The 22,994-nt window shown below is 37.5% G+C and overlaps 1 protein-coding gene across 4 annotated transcripts in view; it reads right to left on the bottom strand.

Moving 5' to 3' along the window:
* RAI1 (retinoic acid induced 1) overlaps positions 1-22,994 on the bottom strand; it is a 299,466-nt gene that overhangs the window by 237,146 nt on the left and 39,326 nt on the right. The gene's annotated exons all lie outside the window — the stretch shown is intronic.

Below are 22,994 nucleotides of genomic sequence, written 5' to 3'. Positions count from 1 at the left end.
GGGGAAAACACAACCTGTGCCCTTATGATCTTTGGTTTCTTGCCCAAGACTTTGTAATCATTGGCAATACTTTCTAGATTCCTTCTGGAAGAGTCATTTGTGCCCATGAGAATTACCAAAAGTAGGGAGTCATCATTTATCTTTGGAGATTCCCTATTATGCCTTGGACACACTCCCTAGGAAAACAATGGACCCCTCTCTCGTTATTAGGTCAGAAGATAGCTGCCTGGTACATCACCAACTACTACTTTCCTCTTCTTCCTCTGATCCTTACTAGTAATCTCTCATCTCATGGTTTCTGTGATTTTTCTATATCATTCTCAGGGGGACAACCAGCTTCTTCCTCCACAAAGCATCCAGCTTTCTCCTCTTTAGGAATAGCTTCAAATCTGTTTTGAAGCCCTTCTGTACAGATGCCCTTCTCATTCTCTTTCTCCTTTTTATAACACTCATTTTTTCATTCTCCATCATTTTGCAGCATAGAACAGTATTTGGATTGAAAGGATGTGAGACTAAATCCTTGACTGTACTACTCACTACCTCATATGAACTTGAACAAATTACTCAACCTCTCTGATGGTCAAGCCTCCTCTTTTGCCCCTCAGAATCCATTCCCTTTCTCCACCACCCCCCCACCATTAAAGCCTTGCTTCTGTTTCCTTCCTAACAACCTGGAGAAGGATAAACATTCTTCTAGTCCTTTCACCTCTTCTAAGAGGGAGACAAGCTTATATCTGGATAGTCCTCAGTCTCTCCCCTCACCTTTTTCCTTAAGGTTCCCTATATCTACAGTGTCAACTCCTTATTAGTGACCCAGATAAGTCACTCATTTATAGCAGAAACACAAACATCAATACTTGGTCTCAGACAGAGGCTTATAGAATTTGCACTTGTCTAACCTAGTTTTTTTTTTTTTTTTTGGAAATCCATGGTCACCTTCACTTCATGAATAATTAACTCTATTTTACAAGTGAGGAAACTGAGGTTCAGAAAGTTAATGATTTTCCATAGTCACAAAACTAGCAAATCCAGGTCTTCTGGCTTCAGGGCCAGTGACTTTCTATTACATCATGATGCCTTTAAGATATAATTTCACTATCACATCCTTTGGTCCAGACAGTATCTACAAATTGTATTAGTATAGCTAAAACTCAGATTCGATTTTTTAGCATTATTGCCCAATGCCAAGTTGACGTTTTACTTAAATCTCTAGGATTTTTCATTTGAATTGCTATAATTATATAGGTACCTTTTGAAACCCAAGTGAAGAACTTTGAATTCTCTCTGTTAAATTTTATCTTGTTTAATCTCATCTCATGTTTCAAACAATGGATCCCTTTTCAGAATTCTTATTTTATCATCTAATACATTATCCTCCCAACACTGCCATTGGAAAACTTGATTAGCATGCCTCCATCCAAATTAATGGATCAGTATTCAGTAGCGAATAGCATAAGATCAAGAATAAAACCCCAGGTACTCCTCTTGAGACATCCCTCTAAACTGACATAGATTCATTAATCCACATTTTTTTAAACAGTTGTTCAATCAGCAAAAAGTCTACCTAACTACAACAACAACAACATCTAAGCCAACATCTTATTCAGATGAGAGTCAGACAGAAACTTACTCAAATACCCTGATGAAACTGAGATATTGTATATGGATATATATATATATATATATATATATATATACACATATATGTGTGTGTGTGTGTGTGTGTGTGTGTGTATTATACTTCTGATCTTAACAGTTCCATCATTCTCATTAAAAAGGGGAATTAGTCAGCTTTGGATGACCGCAAACTCAGAATAAGCAGAGATGAGAAAGCACAGCATCTATGTAAGGAAGAGATGGAAGGTGAGCTTGGAAAGGGAGATTGAGAGTCAGATTTTGAAAATCTTAACTATCAGGTTAAGGAGCTCTTGGATACTATAATTGAGTCAGAGATTTGGAATAACAGTATGACAGAATTTTAAAATGTTCACACTGGAAGGACCTTAAGAGACCATTCTCATCTAGCTGCTTTATCTTATAAAGGAGTATCTGACTCTCTGTGATTCCATTTGGGGCTTTCTTGGCAAAGATACTGAAGTGGTTTGTCATTTATTTCTCCAGCTCATTTTATAGATGAAGAACTGAGGCAAACAGAGATAACTGGCTTACCCAAAGTCACTGAGTTAGTATCTGAGGCCAGATTTGAATTCAGGAAGAAGACGCTTCCTGACTCCAGCCCTGCACTGTGTCTACTGCACCACTTAGCTGATCAAACTTAGGCCTAGAGAGGGGGAAATAATTTGCCCAAAGTCACAGCTAATCAGTGTCATAATTTAATTGAAAACTGGGTCTCCTAATTTCCAGGCCTATGTTCTCACTGCTACATTGTAGAGCTAGGGAAAGTTTTTTATTAAGGGATGATATGATAAGAGCTATTCTAGAGGGAGATTCATTTGGGAGCACTATGCAAGGTGAATCAGAACACAGAGAGATTGGAAACAGGAAGAATAGCTTGGAGATGACTACAATAGCCAGGGTGATAAGAGCCTGAACCAGGACAGTGGCAATAGGAATAGAGAATAAAAGAGAGATTTTGGGCAAATCCTCTTTAGGGAATTGTGGGTTCTGTTCGTGCCAGGGTAGTTTTATAAGTAAACTGTCTTCTCCACCCTCCTGCTCTTTCCATTAACAACCCTGAGTCTCAGGGCCTGTGAAGTCACCAAGGAAAGTGGAAAACTGGAGGCAAGCCTTCATGCTCCAGTCATGTTGGATGATAGAAAGAGAAATGAAGCTCCAGCTCCAGCAAGAAGAGATAGCAAGGGAACCCCCACTTTAAAGAGCACCTAAGGCTTAATACAAGTGAACTGGTAGATATATTCCAAGCAGCTGAAAAACCAAACACACCGCATTATGGTTAAAATGCATAGAAAAGAAACACCAATAAGCTTCTTCCTACCTATTGCCCTAGAAAACAATTCAAATAAAATCAAAGTGGGGAGATGGGAAGGCAGGTGAGAAAAGGATAAAGGAAGAGACAACTTGGGGTAGGAGGGGAGTGCTAAATGGGCTGAATCCAAAGGAAGAGAAGTCCCAAGCTAGTTTATTTTACAAAGCTGTGTTATTTTTTCCTTTTTTTCTGTGAGAGGGAGGGAGGGAAGGAGAGGGAAAGAGAGAGAGAGAGATGGGAAGAAGAGGGCGAGAGGAAGAGAAGGAGAGAAGGAGGAGAGAGACAGAAGCAGAAAGAGAGACAGAAGTAGAAAGAGAGAGACAGAAATGGAGGAAGGGAGGGGAGGGAAAGAAAGACAGAGACAGAGAGAGGAGAGAGGAAAGAGCGAGCTGAACCACAAAACAAACAAGAGGAAGGAGCTATATTGTTACTTTATCATTTATGGCTTTCAAAGATAGGTACTTGTGTATCTGGGCACCATTCTTAATAATATGAATTAAGGAGACTCCTTGATTCAGCCCCTTCCTCTTCCCATCATTAGTGGGTACAAAGCAGGCAGTGACTTGGAGTAACAAGGTAAAGTAGGCCTGGTCCTGCTTAAGGGAATTCAGCTTCCAGCCAAGGCATTGGGTGCAGAGTCATTAATCTAGGTCAAGTGCCAAGGAGGATGGCTTTGCTGACTGGAATTAGTGCAGGAGCCTATTTGAGGCACACACAATCAACTAGATTCAACTAGGCCCAGATAATACTACTGCTGCAAAACCCAAGCCAGGGGCCTTCACTGAGGCTGCTGATTCTGGGAGAGGATTTGGGGACAAAATCATCGGGCATTAATGGGCCTGTTCAGCATTCAACTGGGCCTCTGGCAGATAATGGCTCTGCAAACGAAGGGCGATAAATTAATTAAATTAATCTTCAATGCCAACCTCATTCCCCACCCAGTACAAAATTTCAAGGATGATCAGGGCTTGGCTCTATCCTTTGTAGTCTTCGAGAGAGCCTGTCTGCTCCCTGTCTTTGAGTTTTTCCGAGGCACTGAATTGCAAAGTACCACCTGCCTCCCTAAAACTAATCAGCAGGCTGGTGGTTTAGATCACATCAGTTTTACATGTAATTAAGACTGTCCAGGAGGGCATGCAGCTGCTTACGAGGTCGTTCCCTCTTATAAGGCAGTGTGCCTCCTGCTCTGAGAGGTGCAATTAAACAAGCCTGTTCACAGTCATTAAGCATTAATGCACCTCATTAGCATAAGAACTGGAAGAAGCTTTGATGCAGGGAACCCCAAAGGGGGGGGAGGGAGGAGAGAGGAGGGAGAAAGAAAAGTGGGGAGGGGGAGAAAAGGGAGGGAAGGGAGAGAGAAAGAGGGAGGGGGGAAGTAAAGGGAGAGAGACAGAGAGACAGAAACAGAGACAGAGAGAGAGAAAGAGGGAGGGAAGGAGGAAAGGAAAGAGGGAGAAGGAGAGGGAGAGACATAGAAGGAAGGAGGGGGAAAGGAAGTGGGGGAGAGAGAGAGAGACAGAGACAGACAGAGAGACAGAGAATGAGAGTATGCCTGGAAGAGGGACAAGAAATCCAGCACCTTGTCTTTCATCTGGGCTCTAGGCAAGCCTAATGGCTCTACCGATTGAAATGAGTTTATGTTCTTTCCCAGGCTTTTCCAGAAAATCTGAGCTCTCCTCTTTATGCCTTTAAGCTTTTGAGATAGCACTAAGGAAAAAGGGGAGTGGTGGTGAGAAAGGGAGGATTCCATCTTCAGCTGGCATATTAGTTTAGGAAATCCATGGAAAAAGTGGAGTGTAGTCTTATATGGAAATTTTTAAAAGACAGCCTCACTCCAGAGGCTGGAATTATGACCAAGTCCCTGAGGCAAGTGAAATTATAGAGCGGCTCTGGTCATCAGGCCAGCCCAAGTCCTGTGAACATGCCAAAGCAATGAGGGGCCTAGGTACTGGCACGACCCCAATCAGCACAACCTCCTCAGGGAAATCAGGACAGAGTTCACATCTGAAAGATGTTTGAGAGGGAAAAATGATGACAGTGGAATACAGTGCCTTACATTTCACAGGGATTTATGCTTCTCAAAAGGTTTTCACATCCACCATCCCATTCCAACATCATAACAACCGTATGAGATAGCAAGGCTAGGTATTATTTCCCCTCTATGGCCCTGGACCGTGAGTTAAATGAGGCATAGTAACTTACTACAGACACAGCAAAATTAGTAATAAAAGCAGGTCTAGAACTTAGTCTAGTTCTCCCGTCCAGTTCTTTTTCTATTATACTCCACAGTTGAGAAAAAAAAGTCCTGAGTGGAGGGAGGGATGGCTGAGGTTTTGGATTCTCTATTTTCCCCATTATGTGATTATTGTGCTCTGGATTTTGAGTGAGTGGACCTGGCTCTTGTGTTCACTACCAGTGTGACTTCAGACAAAATACTCAACCTCTCGGGGCTCTAATAACTTCATCTGTAAAAGGAGGGATTTGGACTAGACATAACCTCTAAGCAATCTGCTAATCTATATCCTATGAGCCTATCAACATAACTGTAAACAACAATCTAACCTACCTTTTCCTAAGTAATCATTCGGTTTGTTCATCCATAAAACTGGAAGGATGATCACCTGTTCATTTCCTGCTTTTTTCTCAAAGGCTGAAGGAGATCACAGAATTGCAAAAGTTAGCCACAGTCAGCCCTAGCAGGCTTTCCAGCCAATTGTTAAATTTTCAGCATGAGCGTTCACTCCTTGAAAATCCACAAATGCTACCAAACAGAGCTTGATTTATTGCTTTGCTGACTCTCTAGACTTAAGAAAATGATAGAAGACATGTTTATCATGCAGATTAAGCTAAAAATGTTTTTTGTTTTTGTTTTTGTTTTTTGAGAGTCAATTGTTAAACATTTACTAGCACACTCCTGAGGGGGAGGGACCTTAGAATTAAGATCAGTGTTTCTCAAAACTTTGTTTTGCTCACAACATTTTATTCTTGTCATGAGGAATCATGGCCCAATAACATTTAATTTGGGAGATTCAGAAGACTTGGACATGTAGCTTCCCTTCAATAAAGGTAGCTATGCAATAGATCTAACAAGTCTGAGATGAGTTGTATATTTTATTTTTTCTTATTTATTTTGAGAATATGATTCCCATACAGGATATGCTACCTAGATAAGCAAAATTTATATTAACAAAATTATTTCTAAATTTTCTTCTGTCTGCAATAACATAACTCATTAAAGTTTATGATGCACTCAGTAAAACTCAAGGCACACAACCCAGTATGTCAGTCATACATTTGGAGAACTACTAGAATAGCTATTCATGAATCTAACGCCTTCATTTTACAGAAGAGGAAACTAGATAAGAGAAAGAACTACTTGGCCCAAATCATCCAGCAAACAAATGGCAGAGTGGGCCTAGAACCCAGGTTACCTGAATGCCTGGCCTGTGTGATTTCCCCTATAACATAAGCAAGAGCCCATCTGCAAAACATTTTGTGCTCCTTGGAGAGAAACACTGGAGATGGATACCAGGTGGCATTATTATCAACCCTTGAAGACAGATGTGCTCTAGCTTCCCATGGGGTTATCTCCGGTGCTCTGTCCAACGTTACTCCAATGTGGCCCCAAATGTTAGGAATTTGGCCATGGACATATATGATTCCTCAACCTGGCATATTTCACTACAAGCACATTTTTCATAGCTTTAAATGAGTCCTATAGTGACTACTTTCTAAACAGATTCTCTAGCATCTAGGCCCTTCAATTGCATTCCCATGGCTAGGAGAAGGAAGGTAAAAAAGGAGGCAGCTGAAGGACAAAGGAGAATATGGCAGCCAAGTGGTGCAATAGAGAGATCACCAGGCCTGGAGTCAGGAAGTCTTAATTTCCTAAGTTCAAATTTGGATTCAGACACTAGTTGTGTGATCCTGGGCAAATCACTTAATTCTGTTTCCCTCAGTTTCCTCATCTGTAAAATGAGCTAGAAACCAAAATGGAAAACCATTCCAGTATTTTTCCATGAAAACTCCAAACAAGTCCTGAAGAGTTGGACACAACCAAAAAATACAACTCATTGAATACAGAAAATATTTATTTTTACTTTAATGGTGAAAAAGTAATCTGATTTCTGGTAGGAGCTGGGACTGTACTAGGAAAAAACATTAGAATATAATGGTTCTAGTTTCACATCAATTAGAATCAGAGATGTTAGACCTGGAAGAAGCTTAAATCTGATTTCCTTTTATTACATATAAAGCTTAAGGAAGGCAAGGAATTTTGTCTAGTTAGTAGAAATGGAGAAAAAAAAAAAAGATTGATGGCTCTTCCCCCAAAACTCCTCATGTTGCTGACTCTCTTCTTGAGATTTAGATGAAGTTCCAATATAATTTGCATGGTCCTAGTGATATTTTCTGGGGCATGATGGGAAAGTATTTCACTGACTCTATCAGGTCATCTTCAGACCTTCTGTTGGAAGGCATTTTTTTTCCTTAAAGGAAGGTTGGAAACCCTTTTTTTCCAGCCAACAGAATAAGGGGGAGGGGTCTCAAAAGGCTGCTAAATGTGAAAGTGGGATTGTGGCTATGCTCCTGACTAGCAAAATAGCTGAAGATATGTTGATTAGTTACAAAAGTGGAAAACTCTCCCTTCAAGAGTAGGAAAAGTCTCAGTACCACATGACAACTTCAGCACTATTTATGGGAGCCCATCATGCCAGACTGGATTCCAAATAGATTCCAAAGTTACATCCTAGTCCTGTAAAAGAAATTGGGAACTAGAAAGATAGAGACTTGACAAACACAGAATATTAATGGCATAACAAGATGCCTATCAGGGCAGTTTTCTCCCCATCCCCTGTCCCCTCTACCTCCCAATCACCCTTCTGCCTCAATATTTCATTATACTATTCTCTACAAACTAGCTATATCACCTTGGGTAAGTCATAAAAGTTTTTCCATGTATTTAGTTTTTCCATGGGTCAAATGGGGATACTAATACTCATCCTGTTTACCCAATAATCAGGTTTTGAAGTTCAAATCAACTTACATTCAGCCTCCTAAGTTAAATCATGGAAAATGTTGGTGAAGCTCTAACCACTGTGTGAAGGATTTTGAATTCTCTAGGCAGTATAATCCCAGGATTTAATCTTCTGGTTAGAGAATGGAGTTTTACTGGACAGCATTTCATTGGTCTTCAGAGTTTCAGAATTTGGGGACTTGATCTTTGGGAGAAGGGGATTTCCTAATGGGTAGAGCTCTTTGGAGAAAGAAGAGAATTGTATAGGATCCTACTCACCCAAAAAGCCAGTGAGTTTCTCGGATATTGCGGGCCTGATTAGATAGTAGTTGTTTGTTCTGCAGCCCCCAAAGTTTTTTTTACTTATAAGTCATAGGAGACTCTGTAGTTTCTGTGGGAAAGAGGGATTCACTATATTGTCAAATGGTTGTCTCAATAGCCACCCTAAATTTGTTTTCTTCCAGTAGGAACTGAAGGACTCAGTGTTTTGAAAGTTTTTTTAAATTTGTTTTTGGGCTATTGTGAATCTTTTGTGTCATTCTGCGGGGTAAATAAAGGTTATCCATTATCCAAAATGCAATTAATACCTTGAATGTTTGTATGGAAGGGGGAACATTTAGGTAAAATTAGACATGAGCTATATGTCCTAAGTATTTTAGGAGATTTTCTTGGAGCAATGCCAAGTGGAAGCAATGAGCCAAAGAGAGAAAATGACCCTTTTGGAATCAGTGTCCTGAACTGAATCTGTACTTTGTAGCTCAGAGTCTTGGGAGAATCCTGGATGGTAGATTACAATTATTGTTATTAAGTTTCTTGCCATAAAATGGATTACACTGACTAGAGAGGACTTTGCTGAGATAACGTCTGTTCCTCCTACAAAAAAAAAAAAAAAAAAAAAAAATTCTCATCCTGAAAGATCACTTTAGACCTGCAGTTCCTTCCTCTGATTGGTTGTTTTCTCCAGGAACCTCCATTTTAAGGAGGGTATCCTGTCAGCCAGGTTCATTCTCTCATTCCTCTCTTCCTGACTCTGTATTTCTTTCTTCAACATGATCCCACAAAGGTAACCTCCCCATTCTTTAAAGGGGTATCTTCCCTCTTTGGAATGCAAGTCTTTGTGAAGAGAGAGAATATATTTTGTTTGTATTTTATACCCAACAGTACTGGGCTTATATTAAGCACTTAATAAATATTTGTTGACTTATTTATAAAGGACTGAGGGGTGGGCTATACTTCCAGATAAGGAATCAGTCTTAAATTTTAAAATAAAATAAAATTACAACATCAAATAAAAACATTACCAAAAATTTACAATATCAAATCAAATAAAAACAAGCATATTTGAAATCTGTGAGAATTATCATCAATACTAGCACTGTTCATGATAGGACTGATGATGAAACATGTCATCCATATTAGGTGATGGATTTAGGAAGCAGAGACAGACGTATATAATTTTTTTATATAGACACTAAAGAAATTTGTTTTGCCTAATTATATTTGATACAAAAAAATTATTTTTCTATTTTTTTCCCCTAATGACGAGGGAGGTTGAGAAAGAAAAAAAATTCTGTTACTTTTTTAATGGAGAGATAGATTTTGCTATATATGTTGAATATTGCATGTATTTCTAGATAAAATTACTGAATTATTAGTTTTTCTTTGTTATAAAAGACCTTTTATGAAATAGAAGTAATCTGTAAATATTTGTAATGTAAAAACAAAGCATATCAAAAAAAGTATAATCTGGATAACATATCCTCTCTTTTCAGGTTCAAATTGCAGCTAAAGAAACTTTAGGTAGAAATTATCAACAATTATAGAATTTATACAAATGCAGAACTCTAACAATGCAAACACGAATAAGACTTTTCTCATGAAGCTTATAATCTGATTTTAGTATCAGGACATATAAATGAAGTGCAAAAAAACCCTGGACACATTAGACTTTGCTACCTTATATAATGAATGCTAAAGAAGCTCAGATAGGGGAGAAATACAGGAAGACTAAAGTAGTCAAGATAGGCCTTATAGAGAAGGTAGATTCTGAACTGAATCTTGAAGGAAGTGTATGACAAGAAAGCAAGAGAGGAAGGAGAGATAGTGTAAACCAAGGTGTTGAAGATGGAAATGTGATTAAAGAAAAGTGAAGAAGTATAATCAGCTGGCTGTGTATAGGTATAACATGATATAAGGGCCAAAAGAGGAGAACAGAACTAAATTGTGGAGAACCTTGAATACTGCCCATCAGAATTTTTCCCTATAGAGAAAGTTAGGCTTATCCCTTGAATGTCAAGTAAGCAGTTTAGACAATATTCTATAGGCAGGCTAGTGATTCTCAAACTTTTTGAGCTCAAGATTCAACACTCTTAAAAAGTATTGAGCTCCCCAAAAAGAGTTCTTATTATGGGGGCTAAATCTACATTTACTATTTTAGCAAATGTAACATTGTATGTTATTATGAAAATAGTTTTGACCTTGAAAGGATCCTAGGGACTCCCAGGAGTCCACAGGCCACACTTTAAGAACGAGTTTTATAGGCAGACGGGAGCCATTGAAAGTTGTTTAGTAGAGAATGTAAGACATATGGTTCCCCAGCAATATTGTACAACAATCAATTGTGAATGACTTAGCTCTTCTCAGAAATATAATGATCCAAGACTATTCCAAAGGACTCATGATGAAAAATATTATCCACCTCCAGAGAGAATTGAATGGAATCTGAATAAAGATTAAAGCACATTAGCTTTCACTTTATTTTTGTGTGTTCTTTTTTTTTCTTTTGCTCTATGTCTTCTTTCACAACATGACTAATATGGAAATGTGTTTTGCACGACTGCACATGTATAATCAATATCAAATTGCTTATCTCAGGGAAGGGAAAGAGAAAGGAGAGAATATGGAACTCCAAAAAACCCCTTAAAATTATTTTTACGTGTAACTGGGGAAAATAAATTAAAAAAAGAATTATGGTTCCTCCTCTCTTCATCCCCAGTGGAAGGGGTAGTATTTATATTTATTCAACTTGATATGTATTAAGCATAGCCCAGCCCTACATCAAAGTCAATAACTTATAATAAAGGTGAAAATGAGTAAGCCTTAAGATGCAAATAATACCTATTGTGTTATCCATTATATTTTTCAAGGTATTTCCAGATCTATTATTTTATTAAATCTTCAATAACATTCTTGAGAGGCAGGACAGATGCCATTATCCCCATTTTGAGAAAAGTAAATAAAGTAAATTTCCCAAGATCTCACAATGAATTAGCAGCAAAACTAAGATTGGAATTCAAGACTCCAGATTCCTACTTTCCATGCTCTCCACTGCCTATTCTACATTTCCACATAGAAGACCCAGAGAGAAAAAGTTCTATTTACCCTGTAGACTAGTCTGCTATGAATTAGCAAATTTTCATTATGTCAAGATTATAAGAGAAAGTGTTAGACTTAGAATCAGGATCAGCTGAGTTAAAATTATTCTTCAGACATTAGTTATGGAACCTCTTTCAGCCTCAGTTTCTTCATCTGTAAAATGGAGTTAATAGAACCTACTTCACTGAATTGTTGTGAGGATAATGTGAGATAACATATAAAGTGCTTTGCAGATAATAATTATTAAACAATTACATATGATATGATAGTTATAAGAAAATTATTGTTTTTGCCTCTTCTACATCCTATACCACCTTTCATCCTTTGTCCATCTTGCTTCTAGGTCAGCTCTTATCCTCCTTTCCTTTTCCCACCCTCTGTAACTGCTTTGTTTGAATAGAGCTTGAGCAATAAAAAGACATTTCTTAAGAGCATCAGAATGCCCTCCACCATCTCATCACTCCTTCCAACCATGATCAGAAATGGGCAATAGCATAGAGACTGAAGTCTCAGGTAGGCTGGTTTCCAATGACTTTTCCTCAGCCTCTCTGCAGCCTCCCTGTTGACTACACTCTCCTCCCTCAGCCTTTAAGGCCTCCATCCTTCCTAGGACTCTTGTACCCTGCTCCTCCTCATCTCTTTGCTGGACCATGCAAATGACAGACTCTAAGAATTAGAAGGGACTCCCTAGCAGAACCCAGGCCTGAAGAGGACTTCCTCGAATAGCCCACCTGACATGCAGCCTTTGCAGGAGGACTTCTAGAGAGGCTGTTCTTGAGGATGTTCAGTCCCCATGCAGATGGTTCTAATGGTTAGGAAGTTTTTCTACCATGTCAAGTGTAAAAAATACCTGTAACTTCCTGAAGAGGGCTGAAACTATTGAATTCAATGCACTGAGGTCAGGACTGGGAGCTAACTACCATTGGACAATACTCTATGGGCATATGGTTGGAAAACGGTCATTTCCCGCTATCCGTGCTGACTCAATGATTGATGTATAGAGGATTGTAGGAGGGACTAAGGGGTGGAGTAAAGCTAGCAAAAGACACACTCTCCAGAGTAGACAAGAGAGAAGGCAATCGCGCCTTCCATCCTGTTCAATCCTGTGTCCAAGACCAAGAATAAAGATTACCGACTTTTGCTTATCCTGACTCCTGCTGATTCTGAGGTATCCTGGGAGCTAGCGCAGTCGTTACATTTCCTATAACACATATGTGTGTGTATATATATATATGTGTGTGTATATATATATATCCCCTACTCCTACATGCTTTCTGTTTTCTGGAGACAAATAGAAAAATTCCTATTCTTTTTTTACCTGATAGTTCATCATCCAATCTCTAAGTAGCTAGATGGTGATGTGGATGGAGCAAGCCCTGGACCCACAGTCGGGAAGCCCTGAGATCTAAGCTGAACTCAGATACTAAATGGCTTGTGATCCTAGGCAGGTCACTTAATCTTCAATTTTCCCATCTGTAAAATGTGAATAACTGTACCTACTCTGTAGGGTTGTTATGAGGTTAAAATAAGATAATATTTGTTGAGCACTTTGCAAATCTTCAAGTGCTATATAATACTCTTTTTTTTTTCTTCTTGTTGTTGAATCATTTCAATCATTTCAATTATGTCTGACCCTTTTGTTTTTTTGTTGTTTTTTTGGTTTTTTTTTTTGCAAAGATACTGGAGTGTTTTGCCATTTCTTTCTCCAGATTATTTTTATAAATGAGGAAACTGGAGCAATCAGAGTCAAGAGACTTGCTCAGGGTCATACAGCTAAGTATCTGAAGATGGATTTGAATTCATGAAGATGAATCTTCCTGATTCCAAGCCCAGCATTCTATCCACTGTGACCCTAGGAGAGATGATAAGTTTGCTTTAGGGTGTTTCTTGTAGAATATAAGTGATTCTTTTCTAATGGGCACATGTGACCAGAAGTTCTTGGCTGAGCCTTTGGTCTCTGTAATGAGGGTTGAAGGAAAAGGCTATGTCAAAGAAAATTGTTGACCATGAAGATCTGGTGCCTCTCAGAGTCATAAGGACTGAGGAGAAACAGCTTCAAGTTTCTTTTTAGATGGCTCTTTATTGAAGCTCTTCCTTGGGACTTTCTGGGTAAAAGGTTTGGGGGAGGAGGAAGAGTTTCTTCCTCCCCCTTTTCCTTAGCAGCAGTTTTGGAAGGTCCGTGCATGTGGCAGGCAGAGAGAATATATGCTTGCCTCAGTAAATTTAAGACTAGACTTCATATCTTCATATTTCCTCTTATGTTTTGTGTTTCTTGAACACAAATTCAAATAAAGGTCCTAAGAGATAGGTGTTTCTAACTCATAAGCAGCTGCATCTCATAAGTTTGAGAAGCTGGGAGTTCTTGGGTACTAACTGAAGGCTTCTTGGAGGAGTAAATGGACATTGCTAAGATCAATCTGAAACCTGAAAAACCCAAGCCATGACTTGACTGGCCAGGGGCCTTGAACCTTGAATGTCTGCTCAGACAGGGCAATGTAAGTGAAATAGCTGTTCAGTGGTTCCACAGTGTACCTAGGTTTTTCTTAGTAAAATCTCTTAAATTTTGGTATGGTTCGTGCTCAGGTTCCCTCTCCCCACCATTTCCAAAGGGACTGACATGATCACTTCTAGAAAAAATACTCGGTGCTACTGAAAGCCTGGGGCAGGGGGATAGTGGTGAGAAATGACTGCCCTTTCTTACAAGGGACCCAGAATCTTGACTTAAGTGAACCAGGGTCTATTTTGGGAGGACCTGGTCTTCAACAGAGAATTTTTTTTCTCACACTTTATAACTCATTATGCCCTCATTTCTGATTAGTGGAGAGAATCACTTATAAATAAAACTTATGTTTTATGTCCAGTGTCTCCCCAAAAGGATCTCTTCTAGGAAAAATTAATCAAAGTACAAAGTATTAGATATTAAGGATAGGAGAATTATTTCTTTTCTCCATCACTAAATAAATGATTAAAAACACAAAAGACTCATAAGTATGCATTAACAAATACTTAAAATATGAAACAGCAACCCATCATCCATTATACTCTCTTGAGAAGAAAAGACTCTCACGAGATTTATGGGACTGCTAGACAAATACTGCATTTTGTACCTCAGTTAGTGTTGTATGAGCAAAAACACAAGGTCCAGGGCTTCTGGCCAGTCAGGAATTTAGGTTCCAAGATGATTCCTTTGATAGTTATTCCCTTCTTCAGGAAGCTGCAGAGTTAAAAGAAATATTTCCTGCAGCCATTTGGCATTCAGTAACAGATGCAGTTGAGGTAGCCAGGGACTTGAGGTCCAGTGTCAGATTCACCTAGGAAAGCCCCTTTTTTCACTGCCACATTGCTGTCAAAGCTGCTGATGGTGGAAGGAAGGGGAGAGAGTCCTCTCCCACCCTTACTAGAAATTCAAAGGACATGACCTTAGCTATCTCCCAACAAAGGCCCTCTCAAAATAGATGTGGGAAGCTGTCTCTCCTCCCTCTTTAAAGCTCACAGAATGGATTCTCCCAGACTCATTCAGCAATTTTCTTTAGTACACTCTTCTCCCCATCACAAGGAACAAGAGACAAACTAAGAGCCCTTTAAAAAGAGTACATGTGTCATTGGAAGAAACTGGAGTACATGCTCCTAATCTATCCCCCAAACCCAAGACATAGGCTTGTATCTTCATGACAGATCATTCCTAGTTATCCACAATAGGGAAATAGGAAGGAGCTTCTTCCAATTAGGCATTTTCCCTGATTGAAGAGGTTGGGGGAAACACCCTTCGGGGAGATTATGGGCACTTTAAGAGCAAATTCCTAGGAGTACTTGGGAACCCTGAATTATATCAAGATTCAGTCACCTCATATGTTGGAATTAATATTGGTCTCAAATTGCTAATAGCCTACATTAATGAATGGATTGTTTTGTTATTATTATTATAGCTTTTTATTTACAAGATATATGCATAGGTAATTTTTCAGCATTGACAGTTGCAAAATCTTTTGTTCCAATTTTTCCCTTCCTTTCCCCCACCCCTCCCCCAGATGGCAGATAGACCAATACATGTTAAATATGTTAAAATATATGTTAAATACAATATATGCATCCATGTTCATATAGTTATTTTGCTGCACAAAAAGAATCAGACTTTGAAATAGTGTACAATTAATCTGTGAAGGAAATCAAAAATGCAGGTGGACAAAAATGGAGGATTTGGGAATTCTATGTAGTGGTTCACACTCATTTCCCTGAGTTCTTTTGCTGGGTGTAGCTGGTTCAATTCATTACTGTTCTATTGGAGCTGATTTGGTTCATCTCATTGTTGAAGAGGGCCATCAGAATTGGTCATCATACAGTATCGTTGTTGAAGGATATAATGATCTCCTGGTCCTGCTCATTTCACTCAGCATAAGTTCATGTAAGTCTTTCCAGGCCTTTCTGAAATCATCCTGCTCATCATTTCTTACAGAACAATAATATTATATAATATTCATATACCACAATTTATTCAGCCATTCTCCAATTGATGGGCATCCACTCAGTTTCCAGTTTCTGACCACTACAAGGAGGGCTGCCACAAACATTTTTGCACATGCAGGTCCCTTTCCCTAATGAATGGATTGTTATAAGCAATTCTGAGCTGGGAAGAAGCAGTGTTTATTGTTGGAGATATTTAGCAAGGAGTTGAAAAAGAGTGAAATAACAGATTACTTGGAACATTTGATTTCTGCAGCCTTGGTTGTAGTTGATCTTGCTATTCATATTCAGTTCAGTGTATGGACATTGGAGAGGAAACAGCAAACCTGGTTCAGAAATATAAGGAAGAAGGAGTTGGAAGGATGAATCTAGAACTAATGGAATTTGCAATGTTCTATGACTCTTTGGAGAAAGGTGGAGGTTTTGTGCCTTTTGATTCAGGATGTGCTGGAGCCATTTCTAACAGGCTTTACAATAGCAGATTGTGAAGTTTTCTGCGTAAATATTTATATAACCATCACTACAAATCAAGGTTTGATTTTATCTTCTATTGATTGTCTAGACTTAAGAAAATGTTATCAGTGCAGATGTAAACTTAAAAGTGTGGTGCATACCTCTTCCCTCTCTATTCTCCTCCCCCAAAGCACCATCCCAATTTTCCACCAAGCCTTGGTGTTAAACATTTACCAGCACACCATGTTTTGCTCTATAATTCTTGCTTGAGTTTAGCAGGAATACAAGTAGAAGGCATACAGAATGAAATCATCACCAGACTGGAGGCCTGGTATTTGTAGACTAATAACAATAATAATGATAACTGGCATTTATATTGTGTTTTAAGGTTTGCAAAGTGCTTTTTATCCATTATCTCATTTGAGTCTCACAATACTCAAGGCCATGTCTCATATATTCTAGACTTAGGGCTTGTCTTTACTGATAAGAGAAATATTCTGGACCATGGGATGTCCTCACTGAGGGAAAGACAGGATGGTAACTTAGAGAATAAATCATCTGGTGCAATGGATTCCAAAATTACGAGTTTGAAGTCTGTCTCTACATTTTCCCTTTCTGGACCTCGATTTCCTTATCTGTAATTTGAGGGATTTAAAAACTGATGGTTCTTCCTTTTCTTCTTCCCTGCATCTAATTCTTTCTACCTTTAGTTTCTTATTCTTTCCTGGCTCCTAGTTATCCTTCTGAGCTCCTTCTGAGCTGTTATAATGACTCAAAGTACCTAATGTAAGATTTAGGCATTTTAATAATATGGTTTTAGTTTATAAGTGACAATACAAACAAAAAAATTTTAAAGGAATCTAAATTCTATAGTATTTGAAGTTTACATTGTACTTTCTGAATAAAAAAATTATTCCCATTTTGCAAATTTAAAAAATGAGATTCAGAGAGGTTAAGTTCATAATCACATAGCTGGTAGATACCAGGATAAAGACCAGCTATGGAGCTACAAGAAGCAGATTTCAACTCAATAGAAGAAGAATCTTCCTAGTAATTAGAGCAATTTAAAAATAGAATGGGTTACCCTAAGAGATAGTCATTTCCCCTTCATTGGAGGCCTTGAACTCAATCACTTGTTGGATTTGTTATAAAGAAGGTTCTTTTGTAGATTGCCCCTCTAAGATGACCTGTGATGTTTCTTAAAACTCTAACATTCTGTGATTCTGTAATTCTTTTTTTTTTTTTTTGCTGAGGTAACTGGGGTTAAGTGACTTGCCCAGGGTCACACAGCTAAAAAGTATTAAGTGTCTGAGGCCAAATTTGAACTCAAGTCCTCTTGACTTCAGGAGTTGCCCTGATTCTGTTAATTCTTAATGAAATCTTTGGCTACTATATATCACATTGTTGTCTCACTGAGCTTATAGTCCACTATTACCCAGATATTTATTCTGATGAATTGCTTTCTAAACTATAGTTCCAATTATATTGTGCTTGTGAATTTGAGTTTTTAAACTCAAATGTAAAACTATATTTGTTCCTATTACATTTAATCTTTATTATATTTGACCTAATATTTAGCCGATAAAACTTTTTTGGAACTGTCATCCAAGATGTCAGCTGCCTCTCCCAGCTTTGAATCATCTGTAAATCTAATAAGTATGCCATCTATTCTTTTATCCAAATCATTGACTAAAAATGTTCAATAGCACAGAGTTACCGACACATACCTGTGACACTTCACTGAAGATCTAAAGCAGTTCTAATGATTATTCTTTGGTTCTAGTCATTCAATCAGGTCTGAACTGATGTATTTTTTCCTAGCCCATTATTTCTCTACCCAATACATAAATAATAGCACCATAACTTGTCAAATGCTTTGTCAAAATCTAGACAAATAATTCCAGAGGATTTACATACATAGAGAGCTTACATCCTTGAAGCAAAATGTACATGTGATACCTCCATACTAAATGATCCAGTTGATTCTGTGAAGGCCTTGGGATGGAGTATATGAAAGAGAAGTTTGAGAAATATATATAGAGAAGGACCATATTTTTAATGGTTCACTGACGTGCCAGATGAAGAAGCATTCTCTCCTGATAGAGTGGATGTACTAATTCTGATAGAGGCATAATTAGACATATGTTTCTGGACATAGAAAATGTATGGATTTGTTTTGCTTGGCTATGCTTATTTATTGCAAGGATAGTATTTTTTTCCTTTATAAGAGGGAAAGGATCCCCAGAGATCCCTTTCTTGGGGAAAGAAAAGCTAATGTTAGGGTTCAACAAAAGAAAAAGAAAAAAGAAGAAAAGAGAGCCATTGAAGCAATTTTTTTAAAGCATAGGAAGTTCAGAAAAAAAATAACAGAATAGATTTGAAAGAAAGAATGTTAGTCACTTGGGGAATGGTGAACAAGTTTGGTATATGATTGTGATGAAATAGTTTTATGCTATAAGAAATGATCAGAAAAACCTGTAAAGATTTACATGAACTATACATGAAATATAAAATGAAATAAACAGAACCAGGAGAACATTGTACAGAGTTCCTTCCTTCCTTCCTTCCTTCTTTTCTTCCTTTCTTCCCTCCTTCCTTTCTTCTTTCTCTTCCCTTTCATTCTTTCTTTTCTTCCACAAAATAACTAGCATATAAATGTTTTACATGACTGTACATTTTTAACCTTTATTAGATTGCTTACCATTTCAAGGAAAAGGGTGGAGAGGGAAGAAAGGAGAGGATGTGGCACTCAAAACTTAAAAAAAAAAAAAGGAATGTAAATTCTTTTTACATGTAATAGGGGAAAATGTTGTTTCAAATAGAGTAAGTTTCATGTTGAATCTCTTAGAGACTTCTTAACAAGCAAATTGTATATTAAAAAGATTTCTGTTTTCACATGTGATCTATTTGTTCTATTTTGTTTATAGAAATATTCCTTTTTTGGTGTTAATTCTGAATAAAAATATTAAACAAAAATGTCTAGGTAAACTCTAATTACAGCAATTCTCTGACTTATTAGTGTAGTAACTATTCAAAAAATGAAATGATGTTATTCTGACATGATCTATTTTTGATGAAGCTATTCTGGTTCTTTGTCATCACTGCTTCCTTTTCTTGATATTCACTAACCATCTCTTTACAATACTTTCTATAATTTTTTCCAAGAATCAAAATCAAGTTCATTGGCCTATAGTTACTAGGCTTAATTTTCTTCCTCTTTGAATTCCTAGCATTATTCCTGTTCTTCAGGATCTTTCAAATATTGCCAATAGTGGTTTCACAGCCGCATCCACTAATTGTTTCTGTGTCTGCCTTAAGCATTGTTATTCCCTAAGGTTCTTTTTTGAGCTTCCTTCTTTCTCTCTCTTTCTTGTTGAGCTCCTCAGTTCCCCTGAGTTCATCTTTATGTAGATTAATCCAACAGTCAACAAGCATTTATTAAGTCCTTACCATGTGTGAGGCATGGTACTAAGTATGGGGAACAAAAAGAAAAAACAACAATCACTCCCCTCAAGGATCTTACATTCTTGAGACAAAATATAAATGCAGTATCTCCATCCTAAATTGATTGGTTGATTCTGTGAAGGCCTTGTGGTGCCACATATGATGTACTCCAAAGTGAAAGAGACACTGAAGAAAGTCTAGGTGAGAGAGAAGGTCCATTTTCTTTACAGGTTAGCCTGGAACCCAAAGCATGTAAAGAAAGACACCTTCTAACATGACTTTTGAGGTCTAGAGACTATTAAGAATGGACTTCTCCAGTAAGATCATTTTCTCCTTAGTTGAACTGAAATTTTTTTTCTTACTCCTGAGTAGAAGAGCCTACTTACTCTTATGTATTCTATGGTCTACTTTAGTCTATATGCTTTCTCCAATTTCTGTTTTGTGGCTTGGATAATATGGATAAATATTTTTTCTCACTAACCATAATCATTTTTTTGTAATATGCATTTAGGGAGACATAGAATTAGTCTGGAATGAAAATAATAAATTAAGTACTCAATTCAAAGGACAGCTCTTGGGATGAAAACATAAAACCAACCATAGTAAAAAAAAAAGAGAGGTGAATAAAGATACTATATTTGAACCTGCACTCATTACTTTTTAGATAGTATTTTATTTTTCTAATTAATTTAAAGACAATTTTAAATATTCCTTTTTATTAAATTTTGAGTTCCAAATTTTCTCCTTCTCTCCTTACCTTCCCCCTTCCTAAGATAGTAAGCAATTTGATATAGGTTATATATATGTGCAATCATGTAAAACCTATTTTCATATTAGTCATGTTGTGAAAGAAGAAACAATTTGCAAACAATTACAATTTGAAAAGGAAAAAACAAAACAAAAAATAAAGTGAAAATAGTATGTTTCGGTCTGCATTCAGACTTCATCAGTTCTTTTTCTGAGTATGGATAGCATATTCCATCACGAGTCTTTTGGAATTGTCTTGGATCATTGTATTGCTGAGAAGAACTAAGTCAATCATAGTTGAGTATTATGCAATGTGGCTATTGCTATATAAAATGTTCTGGTTCTTTCATTTTGCGTCAGTTCATGTAAGTCTTCCCAGGTTTTTCTGAGATCCCACATTCATTCTTTGATACACAGAAGCCCAATCTTAGATAACTAGTAGTAAAAATGAAAGAGAGGGAGTCAGTAGAGGGATCCATGGCCTACCTTTGTCCTTGTTTTGCCTAATCCTGGCACTTGACCTCTATCCACAACATGAAAGCCCCTTAAAGCTTCAGTCACATGAAGCATGCCAAGCTTTTTTTTAGTTACATAAATAGGTGTAATCACTACACATAAATGGAAGGTAGCCTAAGAAGGGAAGTCACTAGAAGTTGGGAGGATCAGAAATAGGCTTCTGCACAATGTGGTGCTTGAATTGAGTTTTGAAGGAAGCCAAGGATTCTAAGAGGAATATAATTCTAGGCATGGGTTACAACCAGTACAAAATCACAAAGATGGGAGATGGAGTACTATATGTGAAGAAAAGCAAATAAGGCACTATGGCTGCAGTCTATAGAATGGCATAATGTACTGTGAAGACTAGAAAGAAAAGAAGGGTCAGATTGGGAAGAGCTTTAAATGTTAAAGAGAAGAATTTATATTTGCTCCTATAAGTCATAGGGAGTCACTGGAGTTTATTGAGATGGAATAAAATAGTCAGATCTGTACTGTAGGAAATTCATGTTGACAGCTGTGTGGAAGAGAGATTGGAGTGGGGAGATTTGAAGCAGGGAGCCTTACTCCCAAATTTATATATCTAGCTTGTCTTCTTTTCTTTCAACTCTGTAGCATCAACTACTTATAGGACATCTCCACCAAGACATTGTCATCATCTTAAACCAACATGTTCAAAATGAAACTAGTTAATTTTCTTCTCGAACCTGATTCTCTTCCAAATTTTCCTATATCTATAGAGGATACCATCATGTTCCTATTCATCTAGTTCAATTATTTCCACTTTTTTCCTTGATTTTTTCTTCTCTCTCATTTCCCAAATCAAATTGATTTTCAAGTTTTATTGGCTCTCCATCTATGACTTTTTTCATATATACCTCCTTTTATCTATTCTCATATTCCCCACTCTAGGTCTAGTTCTTATGACCTCTAATCACTCCATCCTTCCCATAACTGCCAAAATAATGTTCCAAAGATCACACCCTGTCACTGTTACATTAAAAAATCTTCAGTGGCTCCCTATTGTATCTAGAATGAATCAAAACCACCTTAGCTTAATATTCAAGTTTTCTCATCTATAAAATAAGCTGTATAAATCACCTATCTTTGCCAAGAAAATTCCAAGTGGGGTTATGAAGTGTGGGACACAAATGAAAAATGACTCAACAACAATAACAAAAGGTCTGTTCTGATACATATTTAGAATATGGAGGTAACCTTGGGGTTCTCAAAGACTGTGCTTCTCTGTAAATGCTAGTAAGTTCTACCATGAAAGAAGATCTTTAAGTATGGTCTGCTTTCTGAGGACCAGTCAAGCTAAATATGTATATGTTGATCACCAGTAGGTTGGCTGTTATGTGGTAAATTCTTTGACTTTAAGCAATCAGAATGTAGGGGGAGCAATATCATACCCCACCTCCTATTGCTATGTGAGTTAGGCTACTTTTTCCTTAAAAAAGGCATTGAAACTCACATTGAAACTTGATTGGCTCGGAGGACTAAAAAGTTAGGTTATTTGCATTACTTCTTGGTCACTAGAGTAAAAAACAACCACAGAGTGCTTTAGCCTCTCTCTAAGACTTGGTTACCAGAACACATTGGACAACTGAAAGGCAAGAGAACTTTTTTATCTGAATCAACTTGCTATGCTTTAAATAATAATAATTCTTGCTTAATATCTTTCCTCTGGTATTGGCTAAGGAAGCCTCCCAAAACAAAGACCTATCTTTTTAACACCAAGATCTTTTTAATGATTTTGTATAACTGTGAACCATGGAATAATACCACAAGAATTTTTCTAACAAGAATTAAAGTTGTAGATTACTCAAAGGCAATGAAGAAATGCATATTGTGCATGAAGAGTCTTCAGTATATTACCAACCAAGAATTGTGCACCAGAAGTAGCATACAAGATAGCATTAGAGATGCATAACTAGAAATGAAGGTGAAATGGACATGGATTGAGAACAAGGGATAACAAATGGACAGTGATATGCTTCATGGGTATTCTTGTGGTGTCAAGGAATTTAAAGGAAGTACTTTGATATACTAGGTAAG

The sequence above is a fragment of the Sarcophilus harrisii genome, chromosome 1 (genome assembly GCF_902635505.1).
Source record: "Sarcophilus harrisii chromosome 1, mSarHar1.11, whole genome shotgun sequence".
NCBI lineage: Eukaryota > Metazoa > Chordata > Mammalia > Dasyuromorphia > Dasyuridae > Sarcophilus > Sarcophilus harrisii.
This window is presented reverse-complemented; position numbering and strand designations above follow the sequence as displayed.